We start from the raw sequence: 10,573 nt of genomic DNA, 5'->3' as shown, positions 1-10,573 counted from the left end.
GTCTGCATGGAGTTCCGAGGACCATTGTATTAGATAGAGGAACATAGTTTACCTTGAAGTTTTGAAATCAGTTACACTAGACTTTGGGTACCAGGCTAGAGTTCAGTACAACATTTCATCCGCAAACAGATGGACAAACCGAGAGAGTCAACCAAATTCTGGAGGACATGTTGAGAGCTTGTGCGCTACATTATGGATCTAGTTGGGATGATAATTTGCCTTATGCAGAGTTCTCATACAACAACAGCTACCAAGCCAGTTCGAAGATGGCCCCCTGTTGAAGCTTTGTATGGAAGGATGTGCAGGACACCATTGATGTAGGATGAAGTTGGAGACCAAAAATTGTTCGGGCCAGATTTAATCAGAGAATCTGAGGAGAAGGTCAAGTTGATTCGTGATAGACTCAAGGTAGCTCAGTCCAGGCAGAAGAGTTATGTAGATACTAAACGCAAGGAGGTATCCTCTGAAATCGGAGACAAATCATATCTTTGTGTATCACCACTTCGAGGAGTTAAACGATTTGGAGTCAGAGGAAAGTTAGCACCACGATTTGTAGGACCATACCGTGTTTTGGAACGTATGGGTGAAGTTGCCTACAAGTTGGAATTACCCGAATGTTTCTCAGGAGTTCATGATGTGTTTCATGTTTCCCAGTTGAAGAAGTGCCATGCAGAGATGGCCGATATTCCTCTGAGAGATATAGTGCCCCTAGAAGCAATTCAGTTGGAGAGTGACCTAACCTACGAGGAGAAACCCGTCAAGATTCTTGAGTTTGCCAACCGAGTTACACGCAGCAAGGTCATCAAGTTTTGCAAAGTTCAGTGGAGCCACCATACCGAGGAAGAAGCTACCTCGGAGCGAGAAGAAGACCTTCGGAAAGACCACCCACACCGTTTTGCTAGCCAACCCGAATCTCGAGGGAGAGATTCATCTTAAGGGTGGTAGGTTTGTAACATCCCAATTTTCAATTTGGATGTTAACCATTAGGTCATCATATGCATCCATTATTTGTGATTTTGAATTGGTTTTATTTGGAATTTTGATCCTAGAAACCTTAAGCAACTCAAGGACCAATTGAGAGTTCGAGGTTTTCACAAAAATCCATTTTTAAATTTTCAAAATTGGTAAATAGGATCAAAGTGATTTTATTTGAAATTATTTTTCCAATTATTTCAAATAAATACAATAATGAGAGAAGATAATATGACTTCTTCAAAACAGCTAGGAAATATTGGAAATTTAATTTTGAATAAAAATATATTTATTTGATTTTTATTTGCAATTTTATTCGGTTGCATTTTTTAAAATTAGGGACAAAAATTGCATTTAGTCCAGAAAATGTTCACATTGTCCAAAATATTAGGAGGGGATGGTGAAAATTGTTTCTGGAATTTTAGGATTTTTATTTTTACTTTATTTGGATTTTTTCCTCGCGGCGCTATTTAAAAAAAACTCCTTCGCACCTAATGGGCCAAAGCCCAGCCGGCCCAGTAGCGCTGCCCGTCTCCTTCCCCGAGCGGGAGTCCACCCGACACCACCCCCGCGCCGCCATCGGCTTCCGTGCCGAGTCCGGCTAGGACTCTGCCTCCCCGCCGCCTTTCCCGTCCTCCAAGCACCCCCGGCCCCCTTTATATAGCCGCCCGCCCCCGGCCCCTCTTCTCCACAAACCGCCGCTACCTCCCGCCACCTCGAGCCGCAGCCGCCGCTGCCCCTCGCTGCGCCGCCTCGCCGCCTCCCACCGCCTGCCACACCGCCGCACGCCGCATCGCCCCGTCGCTGCCCTGCGTTGTCCCACCGTCGCCGGAGTTCGTCGCCGCCGCCGGTTTTCTCGCCGAACCGCCGAACCGGTATAACCACCGCCTGATCCGTTTTTTCGGTTTTTTTTTAAACCCGGTTTATTTTTTTGGGTTAGTTTATTTAGTGAACGTTCGTCTGTTAGTCTACGGTAGCGAAAGGTTTTCGTTCGTCAGGTTTCGGTAGTGAACGTTCGTTCGTTAGATTTTTCTTTTTCTTTTTTTCGATCAGGGACCTATCCATAATTAGTTTCTTCACAGATTAGTCCCTGATCTTTAATCGATCACAACTTTTTGCTCGTTTATCCAAATCCAGCGAAACCAACACCAATTTCTTCGTTACAATCCCCTCTGTCCAGATAATCAACTTGAACATGTTTTTGGAAGTTTAAAATTTGGTTTCAAACAGATTTGAATTTGAACTTCTTCTGATCGTAACTTGAGTTTCGTATCTCCGATTTGATTGATTCTTTTTGCAAATCGAAGCTCTTCACATGAACATTCTGTTTAGATCTTTTTATTTGGTTTTACCTTTGCATCTTATGCTTGAGTGCTTATGTATGCTACTGTTTGTTCATGATAGATTTTCTGGAGTGCGAAGCTTGCTACAACAAATTTCTAGGGTTTTCCCATCGTCAGCAAGCACTACAAAAAAAGACACATCCGTGTCATTTTGGGCCAAACGAAAAAAATTCTGTCATACTTATGACACTTCTATGACGATAATTGTGACAATACCCGGTATCATCATAGATGTGGTGGGGTCCTACTTCTATGAAAAAAATCATGACAAAAAATGGGCTTTTCGTCCTGGGCGGGCTGGAGACACAGCTGCATGACATTCTTTGGGCTGTCCATGACAGAAAAAAACCATGGTAGAAGCGAGGGCGAGGAAAATATCGGGGTGTTCCTGGTTACGGTGGGTGGTCGGGGGCCGAGCGATGCGCGTTTCTCTCATACATGCACGTGCATTGGTGCGAGGCGTTGGGCTCTAACTGAACCCGAGCGAGGCGTTCGCCTAACTGAACCCGAGCGATATCACTGCAGGCTACACGTTATTGAACCCGAGCGATCGATCGATCCCTTGCTGTTAACTGAACCCGAGTGATTCCTTCGCTACTGCTGCTAACTAAAGTCGATCAATGCTGCCTCTGGATGAACAGTGAGCGTTGTTTGGGGGGTTTGGATGAACAGTTCTAATACGTCTCCGACGTATCTACTTTTCCAAACACTTTTGCCCTTGTTTTGGACTCTAACTTGCATGATTTGAATGGAACTAACCCGGACTGACGCTGTTTTCAGCAGAATTGCCATGGTGTTACTTTTGTGCAGAAATAAAAGTTCTTGAAATGACCTGAAAATCAACGAAGATTATTTTTGGAATATATAAAAAATACAGGAAGAAAGATCCAAGTCAGGCGGCCCAGACCCTGTCCACGAGGGTGGGGGGCGCCCTACCCCCCTGGGCGCGCCCCCCTGCCTCGTGGGCCCCCTGATGCTCCACCGACCTCAACTCCAACTCCATATATTCGTATCTGGGGAGAAAAATCAGAGAGAAGGATTCATCGTGTTTTACGATACGGAGCCGCCGCCAAGCCCTAAACTCACTCTGGGGGGGTTGATCTGGAGTCCGTTCGGGGCTCCGGAGAGGGGAATCCGTCGCCATCATCATCATCAACCTTCCTCCATCACCAATTTCATGATGCTCACCACCGTGCATGAGTAATTCCATCATAGGCTTGCTGGAGGTGATGGGTCGGATGAGATTTATCATGTAATCGAGTTAGTTTTGTTAGGGTTTGATCCCTAGTATCCACTATGTTTTGAGATTGATGTTGCTATGACTTTGCTATGCTTAATGCTTGTCACTAGGGCCCGAGTGCCATGATTTCAGATCTGAACCTATTATGATTTCATCAATAAATGAGAGTTCTTGATCCTATCTTGCAAGTCTATAGTCACCTATTATGTGTTATGATCCGTTTACCCCAAAGTGACAATAATCGGGATACTTACCGGTGATGACCTTAGTTTGAGGAGTTCATGTATTCACTATGTGTTAATGCTTTGGTCTGGTACTCTATTAGAAGGAGGACTTAATATCCCTTAGTTTCCAATAGGACCCCGCTGCCACGGGAGGGTAGGACAAAAGATGTCATGCAAGTTCTTTTCCATAAGCACGTATGACTATATTCAGAATACATGCCTACATTACATTGATGAACTGGAGCTAGTTATGTGTCACCCTATGTTATAACTGTTGCATGATCGATCGCATCCGGCATAATTCTCCATCACCGATCCAATGCCTACGAGCTTTTCATATATTGTTCTTCGCTTATTTACTTTTCCGCTGCAACTGTTACAATCACTACAAAACCCAAAAATATTACTTATGCTACTGTTACCTTTTGCCACCGTTACCACTACTATCATATTACTTTGCTACTAAATACCTTGCTGCAGATATTAAGTTTCCGGGTGTGGTTGAATTGACAACTCAGCTGCTAATACTTGAGAATATTCTTTGGCTCCCCTTGTGTCGAATCAATAAATTTGGTTTGAATACTCTACCCTCGAAAATTGTTGCATTCCCCTATACTTGTGGGTTATCAAGAACATTTTCTGGCGCCATTGCCGCGGATCATAGCTCTATTCTTTGAGTCACTTGGGATTTATATCTGCTTATCATTATGAAGAACTTGAAAGATCAAAGAGCCAAGATTTTTCCCTCGACTACGAGGGGAGGTAAGGAACTGCCATCTTGCTCTACACTTGATTCACCTTCTGTTTTGAGTAAACTTGCGACACCTACACCTGCTATTCACTCTGATATGTCGCATGCTATTGATGATGCCACTTCTGCTTTGCATGATACTTATGATGAAACTACTTTTATGCTTGATACTACCGTGCCACTAGGTGAATTTCTTGATGAACAACTTGCTAGGGCTAGAGAGAATGAAATTATTGGAACTGATAATATTGATGAAAGTGATGATGAAGATTATCCCCCTAGATATGAATTGTCTGTTGTTCCTGAGGGTTATGTTATGGATGAAGAAACTGCTAGAGACTTTCTTGCTTGCAATGATAGAAGTGATCTTAAGAAATTATTAGCTAAGCTGAAAGAAAAATCTCTGAATCCTAGAATGAAATATGATCCCGCTTATGCTACTTCACCTATCTTTATTACTGGTAAGGATTATGATTTCTCTGTCGATCCTGAGTTAATTACCTTGGTTGAATCTGATCCTTTCTATGGCTATGAATTTGAAACTGTTGTGGCACATCTTACTAAATTAAATGATATAGCTACCCTGTTCACTAATGATGAGAAAACTCGCTACTATTATATCCTTAAATTATTTCCGTTCTCATTAAAGGGTGATGCTAAGATATGTTTTAATTCTCTTGATCCTGGTTGTGTGCGTAGTCCCCGGGATATGATTTACTACTTCTCTACTAAATATTTCCCCGCTCATAAGAAACAAGCTGCTTTAAGTGAAATATATAATTTTCTGCAAATTGAAGAAGAGAGTCTCCCACAAGCTTGGGGGAGGCTTCTCCAATTACGTAATGCTTTGCCTAATCATCCTCTCAAGAAAAATGAAATACTTGATATCTTTTATAATGGACTAACCGATGCTTCCAGAGATTACCTAGATAGTTGTGCTGGCTGTGTTTTCATGGAAATAACAGTTGATCAAGCTGAAATTCTATTGAATAATATGTTGACCAACGAAAATAATTGGACACTTCCTGAACCAACTCCTAAGCCAACTCTGAAAAAAGGGGCATTCTATTTTTCATCCTGAAGATATGCAAGATGCAAAGAAATCTATGAAAGAAAAAGGTATAAAAGTTGAAGATGTTAAGAATTTACCTCCCGTTGAAGAAATACATGGTCTTAATTCATCACCTATTGAAGAAACACACGGTCTTGATAACCCGACACTGGTAGTAAAGGTAATTCTCTCTATAGATATGATAAAGCTAAAATACCTCCGGCTAAGTTTACTAGCCAATGTTTGGATGAATTTGATAACTTTATGGTTAAGCAAGAAGATTTTAATGCTTATGTTGGTAGACAATTGAAACATAATGCTTACATGATTGAACACTTGAGTGATTATATGGCTAGTGTTAAAGGTGAACTTAAACTTATTAGTAAACATGCTTCTATGGTTACCACTCAAGTAGAACAAGTACTTAAAGCTCAGAATGATTTTCTCAATGAATTGGATAGTAAAAATAATGACTTTGCTGTTAGAGTTGCAACTAGAGGAGGTAAAGTGACTCAGGAACCTTTGTATCCTGAGGGTCATTCTAAGGGAATTGAGCAAGATTCTCAGAGAATTAATATTGATGCACCTAGTCCTTCTAAAAGGAAGAAAAAGAAAAATGATAGGAATTTGCATGCTTCTAGTGAACCTGTTATTGATACACCTAAGAATCCCAATGATATTTCTATTTCTGATGCTGAAACACAATCTGGTAATGAACATGAATCTAGTGATAATGTTAATGATGATATTCATGTTGATGCTCAACCTAGCAATAATAATGATGTAGAGATTGAACCTCTTGTTGATCTTGATAACCCACAATCAAAGAATCAACATTATGATAAGAAAGACTTTGTTGCTAGGAAGCACGGTAAAGAAAGAGAACCATGGGTTCTGAAACCCATGCCTTTTCCTCCTAAACCATCCAAGAAAAAGATGATGAGGATTTAACGCTTTGCTGAAATGATTAGACCTATCTTTTTGCGTATGCGTTTGACTGACATGCTTAAAATGAATCCTTATGCTAAATATATGAAGGAAATTGTTACTAATAAAAGAAAGATACCGGAAGCTAAAATTTCCACCATGTTTGCTAATTATACTTTTAAGGGTGGAATACCAAAGAAACTTGGAGATCCCAGAGTACCAACTATACCATGCTCCATTAAAAGAAAATATGTTAAAACTGTTTTATGTGATCTTGGAGCCGGTGTTAGTGTTATGCCTCTCTCTTTATATCGTAGACTTGATTTGAATAACTTGACACCTACTGAAATATCTTTGCAAATGGCTGATAAATCAACTACTATACCTGTCGGTATTTGTGAGGATGTGCTTGTTGTGGTTGCAAATTTTACTATTTTAACGGACGTTGTTATTCTTGATATTCCCGAGGACGATAGTATGTCTATTATTCTTGGAAGACCCTTTTTGAATACTGCAGGGGCTGTGATTGATTGCACCAAAGGCAATGTCACTTTTCATGTTAATGGTAATGAGCATACGGTACAGTTTCCGAGGAAACAACCTCAAGTCCACAGTATCAATTCTATTGGGAAAATTTCAACAATCACTATTGGAGGTGTGGAATTTCCTCTTCCTACTGTCAAGAAGAAATATGATATTCTTATTGTTGGGGATGTGCATATCCTCATTGAGGTAACCTAGTGTTATTCAAAAATTCTCCGGTTTCATGTTATTTGAAATGAGTTTGTTAACAAGACCCGATCAACCTTGTTAGTGGATTCCTTTTGATGAGCATGAGATGGATGAAGTTAGAAAACACAACTCTCTGTACCCCCCCTTTTACTTTCTGATATTTACATTAAATAAGGAAAAAATAGTATTTCTCTCTGTTTTCTAAATTATCCATGCAATTAAAAATACCCCGAAAATAAAAGTTCTCCAAATGCCCTAAAAATTAAATATGTTTTTTCTAGAATATTTGAGAATATCTGGCACTGAGAACACATCAGGGGGAGAAAGCACCTGGCCACGAGGGTCCAGGGTGCGCCCACCCCCCTGGGCGCCCCCCTGCCTCATGGGCCCATGGTGGCTCCCCTCCACATATTCCAACTACCACACACTCCTTCTTCCACCCAAAAAAATCACCAACCAGCTCAAGCACAAGTTCTAGCTCATCTTGCTGCCATTTTTGATCTCCTAGCTCAAAGCTCCATTCACAAAACTGCTTTGGGGGATTGTTTTTCGGTATGTGATTCCTCCAATGGTCCCATTAGTTTTTTCTAGTGCTTTATTTATTGCAAATTTTTGCTGCTTAGGTGACCCTGTTCTTGAGCTTGCATGTCAAATTTATATGGTCAAAAGTAGTTTTAATGCATGATATTGCCTCTAGGCACTTGTAGGAGTAGTTGCTATCAATATTGTTGAGTTTGGTTCACTTTTATTTCGAGTTACTAAAAATTTCAGAAATTTTTCAGAGGAAGAAATATGTTTAGGAAAATGTACCAAGGTGGTTCTTCAAGGAAGCAAGGACCCAGGCCCGCAATGCGTGAGCCGGACGATGAACCACCAAGGGATGCTCAAGTGTGGCCTTGTGAATGGCCGTTAGACGATTTCATGGTTCGAGCAGGAATTAAGGAGGAATTTGATGCATATGTGCGTAATGCTGAACTCGAGGGCTTCATGCTAGATAAGTGCCCTTAATACTATCACCTAACTGATTCCTTTGTGAGAAGGTTCAAATTTTCATCATCACGCAGTTCTCAAACTGTCCTATTTGATCTTTATGATAAATCTTATAGCATGGACTTAGAAGATTTTAACACTGCTTGTAAACTCCCACACTGGGGTAATGTTAGTGAACCTCACAAATATGAACTTAGAGATTTTCTTGCTAGTATTACAGTGGGGGAATCTAGAAATGTAACACAAGCCACCATAGAGACCATTCATTTTCCTACTATACATTATTTTGCTCTCTTCATAGGAAGGTGCATAAACAGTAAAGATGAAGCATGTCACATGTGTGTACCTGATCTTAGCGTTCTCAGGAGCGCTGTTTTAGGAGATAAACAATACAACTTGGGGCCTATTGTTGCACGAAGGTTGCATAATAATCGTATTCATGGAGATTTCTTTGGTGGAATTTATGCAACTCGTATATCTAACTTTCTTGAGATACCCATACGTGGATATGATATTGAGTTGCCTCCTGTTTATCTAGATTATGATGCTATGGTTCGTCATCAGTTCGTTGAGAGGAACGGTTAGTTCCTCCAGTACCGACTAATCTTGACAGACGACGCACCTATCATGTCGCTATACCTGCTCCTACTTTCTTTGACTTTCAGGCAAAGGGGAGATATTTTATAACCAGGGAGGAGGCGACCGAGTATGAAAGAAGGGCGGAGACAGCTCGGCTCCAAGATGCAGCTCATCAGGCAATTGCCGCTGCATCTCAGTACGACCCCAGCTATAACTTTGGATATCCGCCAGGCCAGCCGTGGCCATAGACCAACTTAGGCCAAAAGCCTAAGCTTGGGGGAGTACGTATCTCTCACCGACATTACATTCTTGTTTCACACACTCATGCTAGTGTCGGTGCCCATACTTTTTCATTGTAATATCCATGCTAGTTTATTTCCCTTGTTTATGCTTTCTTCTTGTGCGTTTGAAAAAACTTAAGAAAAACCAAAAAATAAGTTGTCGCTTTTAGCTAGTTTACTTTTCATGCATGTAGTAGTAGTAATTAAAAAGAAAACCCAAAAAGATTTCTCGTTCTTCTTTTGCTTGTTGGGAGCTTTCCTTTGTAAATAGTTTTATTTATTTTCTTGTTCTTTGGGGGTCGAGAGGAGAAGACCATAATGAAAATGTTGAGTGGCTCTCATATTCATTATTGTTGATCTAACAAAGAGCCCATATTACCTTGTCTTCTCTCTTGAATTGAATGCTTGCAGATTCCAGCTTAGTCCAATGCACGTGCACTATTATTATTATCCACACTATTCGGTCGTGCAAGTGAAAGGAAATAATGATGATTATATGATGAACTTATTGAGATGAGAAAAGCTGGTATGAACTCGACCTCTCTTGTTTCTGTAAATATGATTAGTTCATCATTCCTGATTCAGCCTATTATGAAAGAAACATGTTTGCAATGACAGTTAGAGATTGTAGTTGCTTATGCCATGCTTAATTAGCTAGGAGCTTATAATAGTTTACCTTGCGTGCCAACATGCTATTAAAATGGTTGTGATGTGGTATGATAGGGTGGTATCCTCTTTTGAACGATTCGAGTGGCTTGACTTGGCACATCTTCACACATGTAGTTGAAACAAAATCACCATAGCCTCTACGATATTTATGTTCATGGTGAATTATATCCTACTCATGCTTGCATTCGGTGTTGATTAATTTTAATGGATGTTCATGATTGTTGTCGCTCTCTAGCTGGTCACTTCCCAGTCTTTTTCTAGCCTTCACTTGTACTAAGTGGGAATACTGCTTGTGCATCCAACTCCATAAACCCCAAAGTTGTTCCATATGAGTCCACCATACCTACCTATATACGGTATCTACCTGTTGTTCCAAGTAAATTTGTATGTGCCAAACTCTAAACCTTCAAATAAACATTCTGTTTTGTATGCTCGAATAGCTCATGTATCAACTAGGGTTGTCCGTATCTTCCATGCTAGGCGGGTTATTCTCAAGAGGAGTGGACTCCGCTCCTCACTCACGAGAAAATGGCTGGTCACCGGGATGCCTAGTCCCATGCTTTATGCAAATCAAATCAAAATAACTGCAAACAAAACTCCCCCGGGATTCTTTTTAGTTGGAGGCACTCGTTGTTTCGAGCAAGCCATGGATTGATGCTTGTTGGTGGAGGGGGAGTATAAACTTTACCATTATGTTTGGGAACAGCCTATAATGTGTGTAGCATGGAAGATATCGAGATCTCTCGGTTGTTATGTTGACAATGAAAGTATACTGCTCAAAATATTATTCATATCTATTTCAAAACCGAGCTCT

This window comes from Triticum dicoccoides, chromosome 5A, assembly GCF_002162155.2.
Source record: "Triticum dicoccoides isolate Atlit2015 ecotype Zavitan chromosome 5A, WEW_v2.0, whole genome shotgun sequence".
Classification (NCBI taxonomy): domain Eukaryota; kingdom Viridiplantae; phylum Streptophyta; class Magnoliopsida; order Poales; family Poaceae; genus Triticum; species Triticum dicoccoides.
This window is presented reverse-complemented; position numbering follows the sequence as displayed.